Source organism: Vanessa tameamea, chromosome 3 (genome assembly GCF_037043105.1).
Source record: "Vanessa tameamea isolate UH-Manoa-2023 chromosome 3, ilVanTame1 primary haplotype, whole genome shotgun sequence".
NCBI lineage: Eukaryota > Metazoa > Arthropoda > Insecta > Lepidoptera > Nymphalidae > Vanessa > Vanessa tameamea.
The window spans coordinates 10,664,783-10,690,605 of NC_087311.1; the positions used below are offsets into that span (position 1 = coordinate 10,664,783).

General features: G+C 32.5%; 1 pseudogene; it reads right to left on the bottom strand.

Annotated features, from left to right (window-relative positions):
- Positions 1-717: 717 nt before the first annotated feature.
- Positions 718-10,796, bottom strand: LOC135193898 (uncharacterized; annotated as a pseudogene).
- Positions 10,797-25,823: the final 15,027 nt, after the last annotated feature.

Below are 25,823 nucleotides of genomic sequence, written 5' to 3' on the forward strand. Positions count from 1 at the left end.
TTGAATCCAGGCCTCCTCTTTATGGTAATACCTATAATTGTGTACAACCTACTTAGTAAAAATAAATGAATTATAATTATGTGCGCACTCGTAAGTAATCGTGATTATCCATATCATACGAAGATGAGAGGGCAATCAGTTTCTTTTGGGATCAAAGACTGAGTTCACATGCACCGGTGATTCGGACGTCTTTGATGTGGACCTTTAAATTATTATTTTAGCGTTAAATTTTCTGTTAGTAACTTTTAATGACTAAATTAGTCGGATTAGTATTATAGAAAAAAAAAAACAATTGTTGAAAGTGATTGACATCGTTATTAACTAGTCACTGAAATGATTTTGGTCATTTTTTTTAATAATTAGTCGGACTGGCTGTTGTGCCACTTGATATTAAGTAGTCACCACCGCCTATAGATATTGGCGCTGTTAGAAACATTAACCATTCCTTTATAAAGCCAACGCGCCAATTACCTTGGGTGCTAAGATGTGATGTCCCTTGTACCTGCAGTTACATACTCTCTCAGCCTACAAATAAGAACACAATAATACAAAATATTGCAGCTGGGCGGTAGAATAACTGACCATTGGGTGGTATCTACCCAGATGGGTTTGCACAAGACTCTACCAGCAAACAACGGTATCTTTAAATAATACTTGCTATTCAAAACAAAATCATGAAAGTATACATTTTTGTACATCATCATCAGCCCGCCACTGCTGAACATAGGCCTCTCCAAATGCACGCCACTGTGGTCTTTCTTTGCCAACTCGCATCCAGCTCCTGCCAGCCGTCTTGCGCAAATCGTCACTCCACCGTGCCTGAGGACGTCCTACACTACGTTTGCCGAGACGCGGTCTCCACTCTAGAACACGTTTTCCCCAATGGTTATCGGTTCTACGACAAATATGGCCGACCCACTGCCACTTCAGCTTACTAATCCGGTGGGCTATGTCGATGACTTTGGTTCTCTGACGGATCACCTCATTTCTGATGCGATCCCTCAGAGAGACTCCGAGCATAGCCTGATAGCTGAACGACTTTAACCCGGTGGACCAGCTATGTCGTGAGTGTCCACGTTTCGGCTCCGTATGTCATGACGGGTAGGACGCACTGGTTGAAGACTTTCGTCTTAAGGCACTGTGGGATCGACGATGTGAAGATTCGTCGTAACTTCCCAAATGCTGCTCAACCTAGCTGAATTCTTCTATTCAACTCGTCCTCAAAGTTGTTTCTACCTAATCGCAAGGTCTGCCCGAGGTAGACATATTTTTGAACAACTTCGAGGACGGTACCGTGTATCGCAATCGGTTCCGGTAGAACATGTTCATTGAACATGACCTTGATTTTATACAAGTTCATCCGTAGGCCAATGCGCATAGAAGAATCAGCCAGCTCATTCAGCATTTGTTGTAGGTCCTGCAGCGTTTCTGCCACGATGTCGATGTCGTCTGCAACGCTACAGGGACTCCAGAACAGCCCAGATTTCAACCGAGTCAAAGGCCTTCTCATAGTCCACGAATGCAAGACACAGGGGCCGATTATACTCATGGGACTTCTGTATAATCTGCCGCACTGTGTGGATGTGGTTTATGGTGCCGTTCCGCTCCGAAACCCGGCCTGTTCCGGGGGTTGGAATTCGTCGAATCTTCACGCAAGACGGTTCGTATTCACTCTTGAAAACAGCTTATAGACGTGGCTCATTAGGGATACGGGTCGATAGTTCTTCAGCAGGGTCTTGTCTCCCTTTTTGAAGAACAGGACAACCACACTCCTACTCCACGCCTCCGGAGTTCTCCCTTCGAAGAGGACAGAGTTATAAAGCTTCTAGAGCTCCCTCAGTACGGGTTTACCTCCTGCTTTCAATAGCTCTGTTGTAACGCCGTCCTCCCCAGGGGCTTTTCCATTTTTAAGCTGTTTAAGAGCAATCTCGATTTCGCCAATACTGCCTTCTGGCAGGTCTTCGGTGAAATGGCGTGTTAATGTAGCTCTAGGATTCTCATTTTCATTTGTAGTGGGTTTTCATGGTGGAGTGGAGGGCCCTCGATATGTCATCTAACATTTCCTCCACTTTATCGTCCGAGTGTGTCGAGATCAGTGCGTACGCTTTTTTTTTTGGTTATACCGCCATCAGTCGGTCGCCAGAGCCTCGTTTGCTGGTCGGCAGGATGCACCACGGGCAGGTGAGGTTGGCTTGGGGCGCTAAGGTGTAGTTTGCGCCCCCCTACATCCCATTTTTGTACATTACTTCATAATCAAAATAATTAAACATATTAAAATTTAAAGCAAAACTTGTCAATTTAATCATTCCGGATATTAAAACTTGCCTTACATTATAACATATCTGTTAAGATAATGAGAATATACCACGTATACCCTGCGCAATTTGATATGCATAGATACGGGAATAACTATGCAATAACCTTGATTGTGTTATCAGTATGCATAGCAACAATATATTACATATATTATATATTTGTAGAATATAATTTATAGGCTTTGTTAAGATCAGGAATAACAAAGGGTGTAACTAGGAATAGATATGAAATAAACTAACTGTATACTAATAAATACTTAAAGGTACATCTATAATTGACATTGAACAAAGAACGTATAGTGCATAGGCATCTCACTTTGAAATTTAGTTTTTTAGGAATTACACCTATTTGACTTTAAACTTTACTTTTAGTAAAATTTTAGCCAAATCGTTAGGTTTCCAAGATATATGAAATTAATTTATACTAGAAATTCGTATTAAATATTATAAGATTGTCTCATCAAAGAAATCTACAAAACAGACAATAATATGTATAATACACATTTTAGACAGTATAACATAGTTTTATAAATATGTAATCAAAGAAGTCGCTTTGTCGATACTAACCTACTTCAAATTGCCTACTTTATAATCTGTAGGTACAGTCGAGCTGATGTGACGATGAAGTCAGGTTAAAGCGTATAGTTCGAACTCTAACTACCACTACTCTGTCTCGACCCGATACTGATTGAATTTGTTTTAATCAGAGACAGGGTCTTCAGTGACCAGAAAAAAAATAATCAAAAAAATTGCCAAACTCAATATTTGAAACTTCGTGACATGTCCTTGTAATATATAATGCCATTGAAGTTTTTTGTGACTTATCAAGAGCTTTCGATTGTGTTAGGCATAATATTATTTTATAAAAGGTTAAATACCATGGAATCAATTACCCTTCACTGAAATTCACTTCCTCCTGACTTAATTAAAGAGTTTTGAAGGTTGTCGATTATCGAGGCAAAATCAAATGGCGCTCTAGCACACATGGGTATACCACAGAGTTCAATTATAGGACCTCTGTTTTTTTTTTAAATATTATATATGTATGTTAATGATTTACCTTATTTTGTTAATAAGATTTGTGACATCGAGGTGATACATCTTTTATATTTAAACTTGACAGAACTATGACGTTATAAACATGGATATGCAACATGCTCTTTCGGTTTGACATATAATCTAGTCCTAAATGCAAAAAAGACTCAATATATGTTATTTGCACTCCCAAATGTAAAGTTAAATGCTTCCGCGGTTATTTGAATAACGAAAGACTTGAGTTTGTTGAGTCGACGGTCTTTCTAGAGATTACCCTTGACTCCAAACTTCAGTGGGGCACCCATTTGTATGCCCTAGGAGGAAGATTAATTAATACCATTTATGCAATCAAAACAATACTGAAACTCACAGACATAAGTACAGCTAGGCTAGTTTATTTTAGTAATTTTAATTGTCTTACGTCATATGAAAAGTTGTTAATGGGTTGTGTTAGGCAGAAAATGTCTTAAAAAATCTAATTTCAACGAAATTGTGCCATATGTGAATCCACCAACCCGCATTCAAGCAGGTGGAATATGCTCCTAACCTTCTCCTCAAATGGAGAGGAGGTCTTAGCCCAGCAGTGGGAAATTTACAGGCTGTACATGTTGTATGTTGTTGTACATGATGATTTTTTTAAATATAGAGAAATACTTATCATATACCTACTTCAGTTACTTGAAAGCTGCTCAAAACAAATGACGTGAACTTAAAACAACCGACAGTATTTTATCATGCGTGACAACGTAATTCATAAGTTGCATAGACATATACTCGTATATCACGAAAAATGAGGAAATGTAGGGAAATATAAGCAATGTGAACCGGAATCATTGATATACGTAGTGGTTGTGTTTAGCATTATATTTTATAAAGTACTAGTTGCTCCATGCGATTTGAATTAGACTATAATGGGACTACTCGGTCACGTCGATCTTAGCGTTATTTTTTAGGTTATCATTACAATATTTCTTAATAAATTATCAATGCAAAAATGTTTTCGAAGCGGATTCGTATATTCCGAGAATATCGCGTTCAAAACAATAAACTTTTCAGCTTTATATAATACATATATTTATTTTAAATTTTATAAATATATTTAACCAATAGAATACCAACGTTTTTCATCAGTAAGATTTTTTTTCATATCGTCCTGCTCAAAAATCTAATTTATTGTTAATTTTAACTATTTAGAAAACTTACAACAGTCGAAAACTTTTCACCATTGAAATAAACAAATATATTTTGTCTCATAAACGTATCAATAAATAACATATGTAAGGATCAAATAATAGCTCGTTTTTCACGTGAGACATTTATTCTGGCCGTAGCAAGGAAACCAATAACACTTTTTCGTCTAATATCTGCGTCCCAAGACGTACCCCACAACAATGTCAACGATGCTCGTATTATTCACTCCGCACACTTCATTCGTTTCCCTTGACGTACAAATTGTATTCGTGAGCCTGAATAATTGCGTTACGACGTCTCGAATACGAATTATAATTGCCCGCTTACCATGTCTTGAGGGTTGTTTCGGGAAATCGCTCGTTTGATATTCAGGTGAATCACTTTTTGATTCCCATTAGGAAATATTGCATTGGTCATACTTTGCTTTGTTAGTCGGTTATTCAATAACAGACTGGTTTTTTTTGTAAGTTTTAGTAGGAACTTTAGATTTAATTTCCAGAAGTTTTATTTTTTTTTATCATAGTTACTATTATTATTTTAAATGAATAAGATAAGAGTGATACAATCTACTTTAAAGCCACGATTTAAAACGAATATAACATTATGGTGAAACGTTTTACTGATGTTAGATGGTAAGATATTCTTCCATTCACATCAACATTTTTAGAATATTTCCCCAGACGATGAAATCGTTGGTATATCGATGTTCAATACACATACTTGATCTGATTAATCTGCACGATGGTGAAATGTTCCTTGCCGCAATTTCAAATTCAGTATTTACGTTATATTCATATTGAAGGATTTTTAGGATTTTCATTTTACTTAAGCATTACATAATATACATTAAGTGATTATTATATGTATGCTACTCGGGGACAAGTGACATAACATCTGAGTTCCCATGTTTGGTGGTACATTGGCTTTGCAAAGGAAGGGCCATCTGATGATAGATAGATGTCACTGCTTGCGGATATTGGTGTAAGAAATACTTATTATTCCAATCGTCGCTAATACTCTGTTAGCCTTGGAAATTGAGATATTATGATCCCTGTGCCTGTAATAATAGTCAGTCGTCTTTCAAAACGGAACCCAGCGATACAAATTATAATTATGTAGCGGTAGAAAGTATTATTATTTGCGTGATACCTTATCAGAGCTTTCACAAGGTCCTATTTGCACTACGTTTTTACACAAATATATAATATAACATAATATAATTAGAGTATAATATTCTTCGATAAATAGTCGCTCAACAAATCATGTTGATTGTGTAATATTTATTGTGTGTAGTATGTACTCGTCATACATCACTTTATATTTCTATCTTGATAAGATTTATTTATTAATCGCATAGCAGCGACTCTAACTTTTCTAGAATGATGTAGAAAAAGTTCATTAATTTTCTATGTTGTCTTGGGTCTGGGTGTATGTGGTACCGTCGTTACTTCTGATTTGCCAAAACACAAGTGCTTTAGCTACTTGCATTGGGACCAGAGTAATGTATGTGATGTTGTCCAATATATATATATATATATATATATATATACCGAGGGTAAAAATAAATAAAAATAAAAGAGATTTTATGAAGTAAATAAATTTTCAAAATAAGAATAACAAAGTTATATAAAAATAAAATGTGCTCAATGTTATTTAATACTAACTTAAACATGACTTTGAACGACAGTCGCAGGAGTCATAAGATTATTAAAATAAATCATCCAAATACGAATGGGTAATGGAACAAGGGTGTAAAACGATCCAAATGTGTGTGCCATGAATGTAGATAAATTACATTAAATCTGTCGCTCATGTAGCGGAAAATTCACCTGTCTCATGACGATTCTGATAAAATTGGTTGGGTGAAAATTTTAACTGACGCACCTCGACACCTCGCGTGTTCACATCAAGTACATTATTCACTCAGATTATAAAATAAAAGGTAGGTGGAGCGCATGGAGCATTATAATGAAGCGACAAAGGCGAATACAAAATAAAAGTGATGTAATTTATTCATTGACTTCTAGGTAGAACATATAAAAAACTAATTGTTGTTTACTGATATTCTCTGTAACTTACTTACTGAGTTTCTTGCCGGTTCTTCTCGGTACTTTCCGAACCGGTGGTAGCTTTAAATTCAACTTTTAATTGAACATTGTAACCAAAAATGATTTTATGAGCCTACTTGAAAAAAGAATATTTTGATTTTGATATTGATTTTGATTAGTAATTATATTCGTATTAACATAATCGCACGTCGATTAGCACTAACAGGATTTCGTTTTCGCTTTTACGCTTCACCATAAATATTTCGGTTTTATGTCATAAATTCGTTTCCTTATATATTGCAATTCTACTAAAATATCTATAAGTTTTACTTTGCTGCCCCCAGTTTATGAAACATTGATCAAAGACAGATTAACTACTTGAACCTAAATGGTCATTGGATGTGAGTAGACCCGCTTTTGTGGAAATCTTTGGGGGAGGCCTTTGTACAGCAGTGGACGACAATCAGCTGAAATTATGATGGTCATTAGTAACTGGCAGTGTATGACTTACCAGCGTTTAGTATTTAATTATCTACTTTAATCAAAGTTTCAGAAACTGAATATAATTATCTCCAGTGACTTACCGGAGAGACGAATAAAATACTAATTTTCTTCAATTAACTAATGAGTCAAAGCTAATTTTATTTCGTTGCTAATCAAAATATGTAAATAATATTCATTACAAACAAAAAAAAAAATATGCTTACTTATATACTATGGAATCTTATTAATAAATAGTGTCATTGATTTAGTTATATTATAAGGCAATATTATATGATTGAAATTGGTACAAACACAAACTTTGATGTTACCAAAAAAATTTAATATTTTCTCATATAATTAGGAAGTAATATTTGAGATGTAAATTAATATTGTAAATGCGAAACTAACTGATTTAGATGAAATTTAAAATGGAGATAGCTTAAATTCCGGGAAGGGACTCTTTGAGGGGGTTAAACCAGGATTTCGCGAGGATGAAGCTGCAGGTTCAGCTAGTACAAAATAAAGAGGACGCAAATGTTTACGATTACGACATATAATATCTGTTCTATATAAAATTGTGCACCGAATAGAGGTGTTACTATAGTTTAACATAATTTAAAGCCTTGTACATGATGTAGTATCATTTTCGATTTTTAAAGAAACAACAAACTGTTTTATGAGATGATAGCTTCAAATTTAAGCACGGAAGTAGACTTCTAGAAAGAATTGTTTTTTGACATAATACTTTTCATGAAATTACTTGAATAATAAATAGGTTTATCGAAAAATCTTATGTTCTTGTATGATATAAAGAAATATCAATCAATCGCTAAATAAAATGAAATGAAATAAAACGGTCATTCGATTTTTCCGCCACCTCTCATAAGTTATTCGGCGCAAAAGTATCGAATACAGTTACCGACCGATAAGGCCGGGAGCGCGTCGATGAAGCGGCTAATTCAATCAGCGATATCTATTCAAAGATCCAATTTACGTAAGAGACTCCGAGTTAGGAATCTCTTGCCCATCCATTCTCAGCAATAGTGCGAATGATATCTGTTATACTAATTTACTTACTCTGATTGTTTTGTTAGGAAACTTCCGGATTTCGGTTTCATTATTAATGTCAATTATGTATTGATCATATGAAATAATCGGGGAATTTGCTCACGAATAATATATATTATATATAATGTACGATTTCTTTGTCTATAAATGGCTTAAGGTACTTCTGAGCTCGAAGTTGTAGGTTCTAGTCTCGGGTCAAGATCACCAAAAAATGTTAAGCTTTTGTCAAGAACAGGTTTATATAACAAATAGCAGGCTTACATTCTTGAATCTCGAAAAGCACGTCAAGCCGTTTGTTCTGCGCCTGATCGAGGGATCACGGAGAGATACGTTCGTGTCGGATTACTGTCCTATCGGATTATAAGGAAACTGATTTTACCTGTATTTGCGTGCACATTTTTGTATCATAATATCTCTTGCAAATGGTCAATTTACTCCTAGATATTATTTGCCGTGGGTTGATATCTTTATATATAAAGATATTACTGATGGCTTTTATATGGAAAAAGATTGATTAGAATCGTATATGAGTAACGATCATGATAACAGTGCGATGGGGGTGCTAAGATACCATGGGCTACGGCTGGGTACACAAGTGGTGACTATTTCTGGCTACGTATAATGGACGCTCACATGAACATCTGAGAGAATTGGAAGTAGAGTTAATTCGAATTAAATGGGATATCTACTACAGGTCTATCGGAAGTCCGAAGATAGGGCGAGGACAAGATGATACGAAATGTTTACTTACACTTACTCTAATTCCGAGAAGGATCAAACCATCCCAAGGTGTCGTCGGTTTTTTGATCTACAAGTCATTTAGAAGCAGTGTTGGAAAACTTCCTTGAGGCTCAGGAACTATTTCTGATGAAATATTTTTTTAAGAAAAAGCCTCAAAAGAAGTGGTCTTAGCAAATGTCTGATAGTGTAACTATGAATGATATTTACTTCATTCAAAATTCAATAAACGTCGAAATTCAGCAAAGGACTGGTCCACAATGAACGAACGCACGCTGCTTGAGGTTTCCCTGGCAGATATAATTTAAAATGAGGATATTCGTCAGATAACTCAAGTCACCGACATCGCGAGTCGCCCGCTGAAGTGGCCGTGAGGCCGACAAGCGCTAATGTGGAGACCACGCTTATACAAACATAATGTAGGGTGCCCTACACAACAAACATAATGTGGTGAGGTATACGGACGATTTAAAAAAGGTAGCAGATATTGGAGGGATGGAGGCTGCCAAAGATTGGGATGGTTGGCGTTCTTTGGGGTAGGCTTTCTTCCAACTGTAAAGTTGAAAAGGTTGAAAAATAAACAAATGTCAATAATCAATATTAAATAGCAATGTTCAAAATTCGTAATCTAAGTTGGTTAAAAAAATGTTTATTTTTTAGTATAGTAAATTTCTCTATTTAAGTAGAGGAAAGTGACCAAATAAGGAAAACAATTTTGTTATTTACGCATAATTTGCACAAACGTTATAAATAAAAAACTTTTTGTAGTAATTATAAACAATCATATATTTACGTTTTATTTTGTAACAATTTTTGCATACATTTATAACTCTTTAATAAAAAATAAAAACAGAATCTAAATAACAATAAAGGTACCTAATTATGGAATAGGTACCCCAAATATGGAATACTATAAACCCCATTAAAATTAAACCTTAGCTAAGATGAGACTCTTTAGAAACTTTGGTTTAACGTAGAAAGGAACATAAATTATTTGCAAAAATCACAAATCCAAGCATCAGTCTCCGCTCTTGCGCAATCAATATGTGCCCGGAGCCCACACATGATGCACTTGACCCATGTTTCCCCATGAGTATCATTCGAAAACAACATGCCACAGAAAATACACTCTGAATCTTCAGAGTCTGGACCTGTATTTCCTAACAAGGCATCGGGCTCACTGTCTGTATCAAACATCATCTCATCATCTGAATCTGAATTAGGCTTAGTCTTTTCTTTTGCCTTTTTTCCTTTTGATTTCTTCTCGTTCTGTTTTTGATTTTTGTTTCTTTTTCTTCTTTCTACTTTTTTTTTCAATAAGATCATTTTTGTACGGTGAAGATGTGATGTGTTACAGATGCTTTTCTTCCTCTATTAGAATGTTTCCTTATCTTCTTCGGTACTGGACTGATATCATATGGAGACACTAGGAGACCTAAACTACTGAAACTACTTTGCTGAATCCAAGCGCTCTAGCAAAAGATGTGCCAGTTGGTCTTCTCACTGACAACTTGTCCTTATGGCGTTTAAGAAATAGCTTAAGCCATTTTTTTCCAGCCATTCCCGTGTCACCAAATGGATTTTCTATCTGATTACGTTTTGCCAACATATACGCCATTCTTCGAACATCGCTTCTAGTCAAGCCATGAAATTTGCTCTCCATAATCAAAATGTAGTCTATCAAAAGTTGTTCAATTTTTGTCCCTAAAATAGTTTTCCTCCCAAGTGTAGTTGCTGCGGCTACTTCTGGAAGTAATTAGTTTTTCTGGCATAATCGAAACAAGGTAGATCTTGGGACATCAAAGTATTTAGCAGCTCTCAAATAACCCATTTTTTTCTCTCTTACAAATTTAATTGCTTCCGCCATATACACTGAATCCCATTCTTTTCGCTTTGTTTTGGAGTTGACTCCAGCCATTCTGATGAAACGTAAAAAAAAAATACTTTCATTTTATTCATTTCATTTATATACAAAAACAAAAAGTCAGCTACTAAAGAGAGCCTAATTATGGAATAGTCTATAATTGGATACTATGATCCGTCCATATTTGGATTTACCAAAGACTACAAACTGTCATTCAAATTTTTATATTTAAAAAATCAATACAATCAAATACCACTAAATACTACAAAAGAACATCTAAACTATCTCTAGAAGTTATAAAAACAACACGATATATACTTTTTGTACGAAAAATATCTATTTTTTACATACCTTAGAAAGTTACGCGGAAGCGACGAAACAAAACACTGTAATATTGATGAAAGGGCCCGCTCGACTGACGTGTCGCAACTTGTACGCGCGAATGGGGATAGAACGAAAGAGACAAACAGAGTTTCTCGAGTGTATGTGTATTTTCTAAGAATTGCCGGTATTCCATATTAGAGATATTATCCCATATTTGGTCACTTTCCTCTAGGCCTTGTAAAAGGCCTTTAAAAATATATATATATAAATGTAATGAACAGAGTCGTATAAAACATATTAATATACTTCCTTCAGTAGTTTATTGACGAGAATATTGGTGAAATTTATTAGTCAATTTTCTTATCAAAATTTACCGTTCAGAGTTACAATAAATCGCTACATCATATAATTAGGCTTTGGTGCGACAATATCAAATTCTAATATTAAAGTATTACGGTGTATTAATAGTTAGGGAGGCAGATAAACCCTACGTTAATGACAAGATGGCGAGAAGATCCGTTGAGTGTCTCCTTAATGGAGTCGGCGAAAATTTAGTGAGAGCATTACGTAAACTTTATTATAATCCTAAAGGAATATATTTATACATTCTATTCCTAAGATATCAATTAGCATTACTAAGAATGTGAACTACTTACTTAAAATGAGTAAATCTGAATAAAAAATATTTTTTAATGTGGTGTAGTACAAAAATATACTTCGATCGGAAGAAATTTTGTAAAATATTTTCATGACATAGTAAAATATATTTATATTTTATTCATTGGAATGTCAAGTCCTACTTCAGTATTTTTTCATACTATACATTAGTTATTTGTCTTATTTCAAACATGCAAAAATTGTCTTGCTCTAGAACTGAAAGGTCTAAATCATAAACAGTAAAATTATTGAATAAATCATTTTTTAATTGCGGTTGCATTAGCAGCCTGTAAATTTCCCACTGCTGGGCTAAAGGCCTCCTCTCTCTTTGAGGAGAAGGTTTGGAGCATATTCCACCACGCTGCTCCAATGCGGGTTGGCGGAATACACATGTGGCAAAATTTCGTTGAAATTAGACACATGCAGGTTTCCTCACGTTTTCCTTCACCGCCGAGCACGAGATGAATTATAAACACAAATTAAGCACATGAAAATTCAGTGGTGCCTGCCTGGGTTTCAACCCGAAATCATCGGTTAAGATGCACGCGTTCTAACCACTGGGCCATCTCGGTTCAGTCTCTCGGACTCTATTATAAAATTTGTAAATATTGCTTTAAATGTTTCTTTGTAAATATTTCTTTAAATTTTCATTATTCGAGACAAATATTCGTTCTTTAAAGAAAAAAAAAAACATAAAACACCTTCGTTTATCATTATTAATATAGTGTTTGCCTAAACGCATAATTAAACGTTTCCCATCAATAGAAAAAATATATATATTTCTATAATATTAATAGTCCAGTTGATAGAGAACTGGTACCAAAAATTAAAACTCTATTAATCCTTGATCCAATATATTTTTCTTGATCGGTGTTGTCGTCACTGTGATCCATAGTTAAGCTGATAGATCACCAATTTTTTGCAGAATTACTTTTAAATTACAGAATTATAAAAAACTGAAGCTATTGTTTCTTTTTATAACTACGTCTTCAACGGTAGTTTTGATGTTCTATACTCATGGGTCTACATGTGCCCTATGAACACGGATTACTATGACATACCATTATTCACTTGGTGGTAGTGCTTTGTGCAAGCCCGTCTGGGTAGGTACCACCCACCCAGCATATATTCTGCAGCAATACTTTATATTGTTATGTTCCAGTTTGAACGGCGATTGAGCCAGTGTAACTACAGCCACAAGGGACATAATATCTTGGTTCCCAAGGCTGATGGCACATTTGGATATGTAAGGGATGTTTAAAATCTCTTACGCTACCAATGTCATAATGTGGCTTTTGATAGTGTACTTATCTAATTTATTTAAACAAAAGAAACAATTTAGTCTTTGTAATAAATTCGTGTGGTATTATATTATATATGTAATTGTAATTGATTAGTAGTTTTCTTTTATTGTTTAGATTTCTCATTTTTAAAATTTCTAACATTTTTTAAATTAACAAATTCTGACCGCAATTAAATATGGCAATTTTACAAATAAGGAAATAGAAATAAGCATCAAAAACAAAAAATAAATCTACCAATAAACCATAAATCAAATGTATCAGCATGATCAAAACAAATCACCACCAAACCACCGAACCACTAAACTCTAGGTGCTTAGCAGTAAACTGAAACTAGCATATAAGTGATGTTATTTATTACTGTTGTCATATTGTCTGAAGGAATAACGAATACTTTTTTGCCGCTTGTAAACTGCTACACTTGAAATACTCTTGTACTATAAAATATATGTATTTATTTTTAGAGTCTGAAACCTGTTTTTAAAATAATACCAGTATGATGTAAATCAATTTTATGAGTTTTTGTTTACAATTATTAGGATAATGAGCAGCTTATGTTTTCAATGTTGTTTTAAAAATACTAGCGACTCGGGTGAAAATAATAACAAAGAAAATTATATAATATAAATATTATTTACACCCTATACCACTTAGGAATAAAGTTTCTACGAGCGACATTTTTTTTAAGCTGGATCATTACGATCACGATTACCTAGGGGGTAAGACATACAAACAAATCTTGCCTCTGTAATGTTGGTGAATAATAACTGTTTATATATTATATTGTGATATGGTGTTATTAATATATTTTTTTATCTTGATTGTGAACATTGATATAATAATTAAATAAAAATTAGGGGTATTTTGACACAGGCCATGACATTCGTAATTTATATGATATCAGTGGCGTTGAAATATTTTTTTATCTGTGTGAATTAAGTGCTATATTATGTTGAATTAGAATTTATCAAGGAAGACTTTATGCCCAAAAAATTTAACAAAAAAACGAACTATCAACAACGTCGACATTTAAGCTCGGTTGCTCGTTGCTCTTGACTAAGTTCATTAGACTTTTTTTTTTTTAATTTATTTCAAGAAGCAAATTTGTTAAAAACCATAAAATCTCAATTTGAATGAATGTCGTGTTAAATGTGGAAGTTGCGTACAAAAGCTTAGATAAAAATTAAAATCGAATAGAAACATATAGTTCGTCTGCTTCCGTAATGGCAGGTCAGTAGCAGATGCGTTAAACGTCTATCGTTCGAACTGATGCGATTTTAGGCTTCGCTGAACTCTCATTGAATTGCACTTTGAATTCCTCTTCTAATTTGATTTCGATTGGCGTTATTTTAATGTTTTCTACATTATAGTTATTTTTATTGTTACGGATAGCTCTTAGACTAAATAACGGATTGTCTAAATACTGATGGTAGAGTTTTGTGCAAGGTGACTGGATGAATATCAGACAAACATAAACATTCAAGATTTTTATGTTCCAATTTGAAAGTGAAGAACCCTGTAATTAATAAAGGTGCAAGATACAGCTTCATACATCTCAAGGTTGTGGTGAATATCATGAATAATGATGACGACTTCTCACTCAGAGAAAAAATAGATGCAATCGTGTACATTTATTTTAATAAATGCGCTAAATCACTCACACTCGCTGCTGAATCGTATGAATATTTTCGCATAAGAAATGATTGTTGTTGCTGATGTTATGATATTTTTTTTAAATAATATAACTTAAAAAATGAAAAATCTCAATTACAAAATATCTGAACGATGGTATTCTTATTACTACTATACTCAATTTTTTGATTTGTTGTATCTTTATATTTTTACAGTGGAGCAATTATTGTAATAATCCTCTGCCTTATATTTCGCATTATTAGTGATGTACAAATATTTCCTCAAATACCTATACATTTTTTGTATAATCATCGTACCTACTCGCTTAAAACAGCAATCAAGTTTTACAAAAACCTATTTCTGCATATAAGCCGATGCTCAATGCGTTCGTCCCACTGCTATGTAAGCCTGCCTGTCAAACGAACTGAAAAAAAGATGGAATAGTAGATTTATCTCTATGCCAGACTATTTTAAGAGCTGTTCCTAGTTCGTTATTTAACGTTTTGAAATCTGTAACAAAAAATAATCTTATTACTCGTACTAATTTTAAATGTCTAACAAATAATTCTTATGACATAATAACTAAATAAAAGATATTCGAATTTGAAGCTGATTTCATATTTAATGATGCATTGATTGATTTCATTAAATTAATAAGGATAGACTTTGCAGTTCATGATATTTTATATTGAGTGGTACCTATTATATTCTTACTTAAAAACGTTATAGATTAAATAAATGAAAATATGTCAAGATTTCAGTCTATAAAGCAACACTAAGACTTTCAAATTACAATACAGATAGTTAGAAGACATTTATCGTGAGTGGAATACGATCTGTAACAGTTAACGCGCATCACAATCCAATTATGATAAAAAGTAAAAAATAACTGCCTAAAAATGTCCCACTATAACAGCACTCCTTTCCCTTTGAGGAGAATATTTTGGGCTTATTTCACCAGGAGCTATACTGGTTGGTAGATACATTTGTGGCCGAATTTCGTTGAAATCAGACACATCCAGGTTTCCTCATGATGCTTTGTATCGCTGAGTATGTGATTCATAAGTACTTTTGTCGGTTAAGACGCACACAACACCTAGGTCCTTGCCATAAGTGTTTTTTCGACGTTCCAAATTTTTTTTTATTTTCCAATGATTTGACGAAAACAACGCACCTATTGTAATAATGCCAAATGGATTGGTCCATACTTACCTTATGTGAAAAACTTTGTCGTGTAACATAAATTATATACACTAAAGTTATCCTATAACGCAACGGGAAAATTGATTAGGAAAAGTTATTATTAGATCGAACTAACTGGAGACGGTGGACGACGTAGTATTTATTACCTTAAGACTTATCCGTGATCACTTTTGCAGTGTCCAATTTTTATGACACTGCCTATACGCCGACTTTACACGGTTACAATTAATGTATAAGCATATTATATTTTAGGAACTAAGTTGTTTTTAACTAAGTTATTGCCTCCACTGGTGACTGGGCTGGTTCGTTTTTAGCCCAGAGGATCGGAATTGCGATTCAACGGGGAAATGCTGCTAGCATTCTTGCCACCATTCCACGCGATCGAGATTTATACAGTAAATAATTTTAATACATATTTATATATATTTAAGCACTTAATGTTATTAATTCTTATGTTAATAAATTTATAATAGTTGTTTTACTGTTTTCCCTCCATTTTTTCCTCTCTGTCTCTCTTTCTTCATTCAAAATTCACACGGGATTTTTAATACCAATTCTGTCATTGTCATTAAATTATATTCATACGTTGTTAAAATATTTTATTGTGTCTGTTTTCCAATACAAAGTATAGCGAAAACTTCGTTCCAACCAAGTGCCCCACGACACCTAACTTTTTATAAAGACCCCAATAATATTAAAATATATTATTTATCGCACCGTTTTTATTAAAATGTGGCTAATAGCTTTGGATCAGAGGTTATTCTGGAGATATTTTTAGATCTATAATTACTTTATCGCAGATAAGTAGGTTTCTATTCACGGATCTTTTTCGCTTCTATAATTAATATGAAAATAATTGGCTTATTCTAGACAGGGCTTTAATTTAAATTCTTAGCACCAATTTTATTAGCTTACTTAATAAAATTGGTGTTAAAAATTTGACGCTGAAAATGTTGTTTAGAGTTGTCTAACTTTCAGTTACAATTGATGGTACTACAAATGTTAATGCGAGAAATATAAAGTCAAAAGTCGACTCCATAAGTATTAATCTTATTTGTTACAATGAAACGAATAATACTTTTATACTGAGATAAGTTTTATTTGTTCATTTCTTGGTTCAAACCAAAACTTAGCTCAACACGATATTTCTACAAATATTTTTATCTAACAATTATGCCTAAGACCAACATACTTCCGTTTACATTGTAAAAGTATGTATTAAAATTTTTAAGTGAATCTTTTTTGGGTGTATGAGAGTAACATCATTAAATCAAACGCTTCTGACTTGAAAAGATTTGTCACGTCTACTGAGTTGAATGTGGTTTATTTTTAATCTCGTAAGGTTAACGACCTCATTTCCAAAAGATTCTCGAATCTCCGTATTCGTCAGTAACTAGAATAATTCAGAGCTAGGAATATGTTTTATACGTACCTACCGTTAGTTTCCCTACGCCCGCATGAATCTTTTTTACTTACTCGATAAAAAAAAATGGACTTTAGAAATGGCATAAAATTAGCTTTAAAAAAAATATATATATAAATAGAATACTGCTTTAGTTTTTGCATTTTATTGCCATTGAACCTGAAGATTAAAAAATGTAAATATACAGTAAAACTAGACGATCAAATAATAATTATAAACTGGAACATTAATAATTATGAACGCATAAATAACTGATCTCCCCCCTTGTTCTTTTGTGAGATTTAAATGATGTAAAGGCTTAAAATATTTTCTAAGAAATTAAACGCGTGGCTATCCTGTATATCTATCTTAATTAGATCTTACTTTTAATTTTAATGGACATATGAAAAAAGAGGATGGCATTACCATAAATAATGGTTCTAAGGTCAAACTCTTTTGACTGGGGTAATATAAAAAGTGGGTGTCACAGTGGACTCTAAGCTACTTAATAATTCAAAGGCTGCCCAAATCACTGCATGTCTGAAGAGAACCTCCGAAACGTTTGTTTAACCATCCACTTTTAAAACATTCGATTGCTTTTTCAAAACGTAGACGTAGTTTTTGGTACTTGAATATTTAACTTTATTTCAATGAATATATATAAAAATCAGTTGAAAATGTTCCGTAACGATGTGTAAAAGTCCGATTTATTGGTAAAAGTAATAATTTATAATAACATTTGTTATTTATCTTTGAATCAAAACAAAAAAAACACTAATTGTAATAGTAAATAGTGTGGACAATGAGTATTATTTAATTTTGGAGTCAACTTGTATGTATGGTTTTGTAAATTTTTCTCTTTTCTACTCTTACCGTCGTCAATACCAACCAAAAAAAAAAAAGAACAAAATAATTAAATTAAAAATTTTAAAAACCTCTACACAAAAAATAAACTCTAAAAATTAACAAATAATATTTTAAACCTATTATAATTATTATCGTCACATGTATTATGTAAGTTCAAATATTTTTATCTTAACCGATGATCGTGGGTTCAAACCCAGGCAAGCACCATTGAATTTTCATGTGCTTAATTTGTGTTTATAATTCTTACTCTAACATATAGTCATATTTAAAATCATGGTTACCATACCATGTTCTTTCAATATAATTGAAGTAGCACGGAACCAAATTTTGAATCGATAGGACACATGGAAGGTTGTCAGATCCCCTCATTAACTTTTAAAAAGATTAGAACGGCTGAACAGATTTTCATGAAACATGGCTAAGAACACTCGGGGTAAAATTATCTATAACACAAAAAAAACTAAACGAAAATCGGTTTATCTGTTTGGGAGCTGCGATACCACAGACAGATACAAAGACACGTTAAACTTATATACAATTTCTCTTTGCGTCAAGGGTCAGAAATGAATTGTTTAGTCCTTGCTATTTATGCAGATACCAACGATGCACTGATGAGTGAAGTTTTAGTTTATAGTTCAGAGCAATTTTTATGTCAACTTCAACTTATCAAGAGATATGTGTAGCTCATTTGACTATTATAATATTTCAAGCTACAGCCAAGTAATGTATTCTTAGAGCTATTTCAAGAAGTAAAAAGCAGTAATTTTATCGATATCTTATTTGCCATTAGAGTCCATAATTCCATCGAATCGTTTATAGGATTTACTATTCAGATAATTGTCTATTGTCTTGGGTATTATTGAGGAAAACCACGCGATTTTCGACCTTCGACCATTTTAACATGGCGTTTTAGAGAAATATTTTCTTGTCAGTCATGAGACTATTAGGGCAATTGTGATTCTTAATGGTTGCTGGAAGTTAATTCGAGTGTCGGAATGAAGCAGAAATTTGATACTAAATTAATACTGCCATTATATTAAAATATATTTAAAATACTTAAACATTTTTGTAAAATATTTTTTGTTACCTTTAATTTATAATGTTATAAATATAAATGTCTTATAAGAGTTTGAGAAATAAAAACTTCGAAATATATTTTCTGATTAATGTTTTTTTTTGTCGATAACTGTTTTAATACATATATTAATAACATTGTATAGATATGTCAATTAAAAAATTTGAACCTACAACAATACTTTATCTAAAAACGATCTCGAAACACCACAAGATAAAATCGTGAAATGTTATAAATTCTAGTAATGTATGTTTGGGGGCACACTTTCAAAATATTCCAGCACCCAGTATATGGATGTAGATCGTTGCAAATCCGAATCCTGAATGACAATAAACGAAAATAAAATAAAAAATCAAAATTCGTTTTTAGTACGAAATATCATAAATGTTTTTCATAGAGAATAAATATTAAAGTATTATATGATGATCCCATTTTCGATACACCCAGAAAAATGTTGTTCCATAAAAAACCAATCACTTGGAAAATTTGCAATTCTTCTAGTATAATGCAGCATAATTTGTAGTAGCTTCGTATAGAACGTGATGTATCGGTTATAAAATGAATACTTAAATTAAATTTAAATATAGAATATATCATTCTAGAATTTACTGTGACAATCGTTTGAATTCCACGTTTTAGTTCATCAATTCGCGTTTCTCTTTAATCTTGAATATAAGTATTTGCTCTTCGTCTCTTATCTAAGTCACTCGATGTCTCTTGAAGCTACATTCACTTTTGAGTGATCAAGTGACTGCAAAGTTATTTATGATATACTAATGACCTGTGGAGACTTTATTGTTATTTTTGTATATTTTTTATATCCAAAATCCAAGCTCTCCGTTCATCCTGTGTAATACGACTGCGCTATTGACGCTTTGCAATGGTTTACAGACCGCCGATGTAAAATTCCCACGATCAATCCAAACCCCTAGGGCTATTGCCGTCCCCACTCCTAACAAGTTATAAGGTTAAAAGGATAATTAAATATAATTATAAATTTATTATAAGGTTAAAAGTAAAATTATATATAATATAAAAAAAAGAGTAAAAATATGTATAAATTTTTATCTATGTAAGTATAAATAGATATAGCGATAAGTAATAGATCTGACAAATATTTTTTCCCTAATTTAAAAACTTAACTATGTGACCTTTTTTGTAGTCATTTTAAGAATATATCTATTATTGTAGCTAAAAAGGTTTGTTTTCGACTATGTTAACTTCATGAATTATTTTTATTTTGTTTTGTTAACAACAAAAAGTCTAAGTAACAAGCCTTGGGTACAATAATAGAGCTCAATCATTTGTTCCCATAGCAGTACAAAACCAGGTGACTTCATGCAAAAAAAAGTATTTCCTACTAATATCCACAGAGGTGGAAAGCCGATACCATTTATGGTTATTAATTAGTCGATTGAATAATAAGCATTTACTAAATAACATATCAATGATGTTGAACCCACAACCGTAAGTACAGCACAAAGTGGAATATATATAATCATTTTATTATCTACCGTAGATATTTCACAATGATTTTGTGATATTATATTGAAAGTACATTATGTTGAAAGTAGGTACCATCCACTCATCATATATTGCAACGCCAAGCAGTAATTTGTATATTTGTGTTTTGATTTGAATGAGTGGGCCAACCAAAAGGGAAATAATAACTTCGTTCCCAAGGTCGGTGGCCATTTTAAGATGTAAGGAATGATTAAAATTTCTTACAGCGTGTTTGTCTATGGGCGATAATGACCACTTAACATCAGGTGGCCCATTTGTGAGTCCGCCTATCCAATTCATAAAAATAGGAATCTACATACGAACTTCCCTTATAACTATTCTTCGTATTTATCTATATTATAACACCTATTTTTAGCTGGTTCATGTACTTGTGCGCTGTGCGTTAAACGATTTACTTAATACTAATCTATAATCCTATTATGAATATAAACCTTAACGCTGGCTTACACCAAGCAACGTATTAAGGTCGTTTACATAAACCATCACCAAAAGCAGATCATTATTTAAATTTCATAAAAATTGACATAATACCCCACATACAACTGTCATAAGCACTATACAAAATATCATTTATTTACAGTACATTTTGATATGTTAAATGTTAAATTATACATTGTGCTGTATTAGGCATTGAATTTTCATACTCATCACATCTGCTTCGTCTAAAATAGCAACGTTCTGAGCATTGCTGCAATATGTTAAGTCCTGAAGTTGTTTAAATTTGCGTATTATCCAGCAAACAATTTTAGTTTCGTAGAAAGGGAATATAAAGTTCATTTTTGTTTGAATAATTTTGACACAATGCTTAGCGTATGGCTACGCCTACAGATAACGTACAGTAATTAGGAATCTTACCACAGCTTGCTGCGGTCGCCTTTAATTAGGACTGTATTTAGCCTCCAGTTTCATAAACCAACTGTTTTAATCAATGTTAACTTTGTTTCAGACCAGCTAAAATATCTTACTGTGGGGTTACAACCATTACTCAAAAACATAGTAAAACCACTTCCGCGAAAAAGTCTACTACAAAGAAAATGAGACGACTAGTACCTAATTTTTAACAATGATTTGACAGTTTATTGCGTTGGACAGTTTTGATTATTTGTATGTTCTTTAGGTACGAAATTGTTAAGCAGATTTTTTATTATTTTTGCTATTGAAGTCCATAAAAAACTAAAATCTCAAGAGCCGTTTTAGATTACATTTATAATTATGAATTGAAATCTGGTACACGATACAAGGCTTATGTGTTCCTTGAGATGGTATACCGGTGGAGTGGATCAGTAGGCATACTTAACTTCGGTCTACTGAATGGAATTTCGAGATTGACCCGATCGATTTGAGCCTGCGATTATGAACATTGGTATCTAGCAATCACATCAACACGATGAATAAAGACTGTCTCTATGACTACAATAGTAAATATATAAAAGTTAAAGAACAAAAAATCTCTTCTAATTAATATTTAAGTAGCACAGAATAACCACATTGGTAATATTATTATGTAATCAATACAAAGCTACTACCAGTAACGAGGCTTATATACAGGCCAGCCAGAGTGGGTAGCATTTATTATTTTTTAAATGAATTATTTATAGAACCAGAAATTTGTATGAAGATGAAAATATTATTCATAATTTTGCTATAAGTTCTTTGTAAAACGTTACCAAAATTTTTCATTTACTTCTGATCAAATTACAGGATCTCTATTATTTCCCGGTTCTATTTTATTCTATCGTCATATGAAGTATAAGACATTATCGCATTTTTTTCTGAATTAGTTAGGAGGGTAACTGGTCGCCGCAATCAATATTATGGCTTACAGCCTTGCCCTATACCTGTATTTAACCCGACTCTGACCAAATATATATATTTGTAGAATATACAAATATATATATATATATATATATTTAGGTGATAGAATCCCCAGAGGGGTTTGTAAGTAGTAACACCCACCAACATTTACCAACACCATACATTCTGCATCTGTTGGCGTACAAATAGCATATGAACTTACACAGTACCAGTGTGTCTGGAAGAAGATGAGATGAAATAAATAATTATATCTAATATACACGTGTAAACATTGCTTATAAAACCAATACTTATTGAATTGAAGTTGTCCGTTTACTTGATCGTTTCGGTATTTTAATATCGATACTTCTATTGAACTGTTTCAAAGTTATTCTAAATGTATTTTATAACAAAGACGAAACATGTAGAGTAGGTGTTGAATTCGCTTAAGAGATATTTGAAGAAGTTTCACAACTGCGCCCACAGGGCGGATAAACTTTCAACAGCTTAAGCGGAACTAGATAAACTTGAAATTAAATCGTCACTAGTTCAAAGCTCCAAATAAATTGAATGATGTTTTAAAAGTTACTTAAATGAAATATAATGAATATAAATAATACTTCAATCACACATTTTTTTTTTGTTTTTGGCTCATCTAGGAGCCGAAGATGAACTAACGTCACTGTAAAGTACAGTCATCATTTAAAAATGTATAATATATCTTAACATTTAAATAAAATATAAAAAATAAATATTAAGACTATTAAAGTATGAAAACAAAATAATAAGTAACTAATATCTAATTTATGTATGTATAAATTTCCCCTTAATGCAGAAAACCATTTAACTACATATAAGCATGTCAAATTTCTTGAACAATTGATTTACGACTATGTGATACGTAAATTGCTTACTTAAAGCTCCTATTAGCCGTATTAGTCAAATTATATATAGCACGTAGAATGTACCTAATACATGGGCACGGATTGGTTCGCCTCATCATTCAGTCTAATGGTACTCGATTTAGCATCCGAACTGGGCTTCTCATTTGCCCTTAAAGGGTTTCTTTCGGCGTTGATTTTTACTTACGATATATCATGCTGAAATATTTTCTGCTAAATTCACTGCGGGCATCTAGATTTTCATGTTAAAGAGATAGTTTAATCAAAATCAAAATATACTTTATTCAATTAGGCCTTTACAAGCACTTTTGAATCGTCATTTAACAAACTATATTGAGTAAAGCTACCACCGATTCGGAATGTAGATTCTACCAAGAAGAACCGGCAAGAAACTCAGTAGTTACTCTTTTTCAACATCTAAAAATACAGTAATGTTAGTTAATTACAATTATATATGTATGCAATATAGGATATATGAAGTCAACAAGCATTAACTCCACGCTTTTTTATCATCTATATAATCTTGTATCGAATAATATGCCTTCTTTACCAATGTATTTTTTACAAATGATTTGAATTTATGAAACGGCATAGTTAAAAATGTCTACGGAATTAATTATATTAATGATATAAGTTATTTTTACTTCCCAGTTCCACAGAATAATAATTGTAATAGTTCTGTGTGATGTGACTAGTTATGAATTAGGTTATGCATTTTTTAATTTATACAACATTACAATAAATGGACCTTGACGAAAAGTTTTTAACAGATATGTTTAGTAGTATTTTTGCCATCACTAAATAAATTAAATATTCATGTATTTATGAAAGATATCATTTTGACTGATTCTGATGTCATTTAATTTTGTTTTTGCCTACTTTTCATCCAAGCATCACGTTTTCATTATATTTGTTAGAACACCTGATCTTTTACCGAAAATTGTAGGGCAAACCTTGGTAAGGAACACCGAATTTAAAAGAGATTAATTCATGTTTTAATTTAGGCTCAGTAGTGAAGTAAAACTTCGTGAGAAATCCCGCATGTATAGGATGAAAATCTGCCGCATGTGTATCCACCGATCTGCATTGGAGTAGCGTGATACATTAAGCTCATAACATTTTCCTAACGGAGAGGAGGTCTTAATCCAGTAGTAGTATATTAACAGATTGAACTTGATTTAAATAATACGTTAAAGGCGAAAAAAAAACAAAAAAATATTCCTTCATACCACAATGAAACAGGATAAAAGAGGTGATTTGTTCAAATCAACCTCCAAATAAATTATAAGAACAATGCGACCGGAGAATCTATATAATTCACTTCCAGGTCATTAAATCGTGATATATTGACTCGGAGAATGACTCGCTATATGTTCAATATAATTCTAATAACGCGGTCCGTTTTTATTACATTAGGAAAAAAACGTCTGTTATCTTTAACGTGTCTTCATACCCAGCTAGGACAAGGGACAACAGATTAATATTACTTATGACGTTTATGTCGTCTGTCAAAGCAATGTGTGTTAATAAATTGACTACCACTCAACTCGATGTTGAGGAACATATTTTTAAATTATAAATTTTGTTGCATATTACCTGTTAGCTATAACAGTGGCAGTTACTGTCAAAAAGTCTATAATACACTTAGCGACTAATAGAGTATTCATACAACGTAACTCTGTAACTGTTGCCCTATCGCTTCGCTGAGCATTAAATAAAAAAAAAGTTATAATAATTTTTAAAAAATAATAGCATTTAACCATCTAAGGACAATTAATTCTCAAGTTATGAAATGTCCGATTTACGCAGACTGTCGAATTGATTAAACTTATTACGTGAAAACTACTTTTTCACGTGACAAGTTTAATCAATTGACATATTAGATAATATAAGAAAACTTACATAAAACTGTAATTATGTCAGTTCAAAACAAATGCTTTCGATATTTTTAAAATGACGAAAATGAAATTTTAAGAATAAGGCCACGGGGCCAAATAACATAACCATTAATTATCTGCAAATGACGGGTGATACCCAGGAAAGTTTGAAAGCGAAAGAAAAGGTTTAAGAAAAGTTCAAATCATATTCAAAACTTTTAAATCGAACGGTTGGATGTTTTAACTTTCTAGCTAGGTATTTTTTATTAGTAAAACTATTTAACGAAATAATAATATTTACCGTAATAATAAAGAAACCATTCGTTAAGTTATTCTGTTATTATTTACATCTATAATATATATAGATAACAAAATGTTTATTTTTCTGAAATACTCTTATAAAATCATAATAACACAGCAAGATATTATTTTAAGTCATCGTTTTTTATACAAATTCAATTTTGTAGTATTTATTCATGGTTTATAAATGTTTTCAGTCAATTCAGGATGTCGTTTTTTTTTT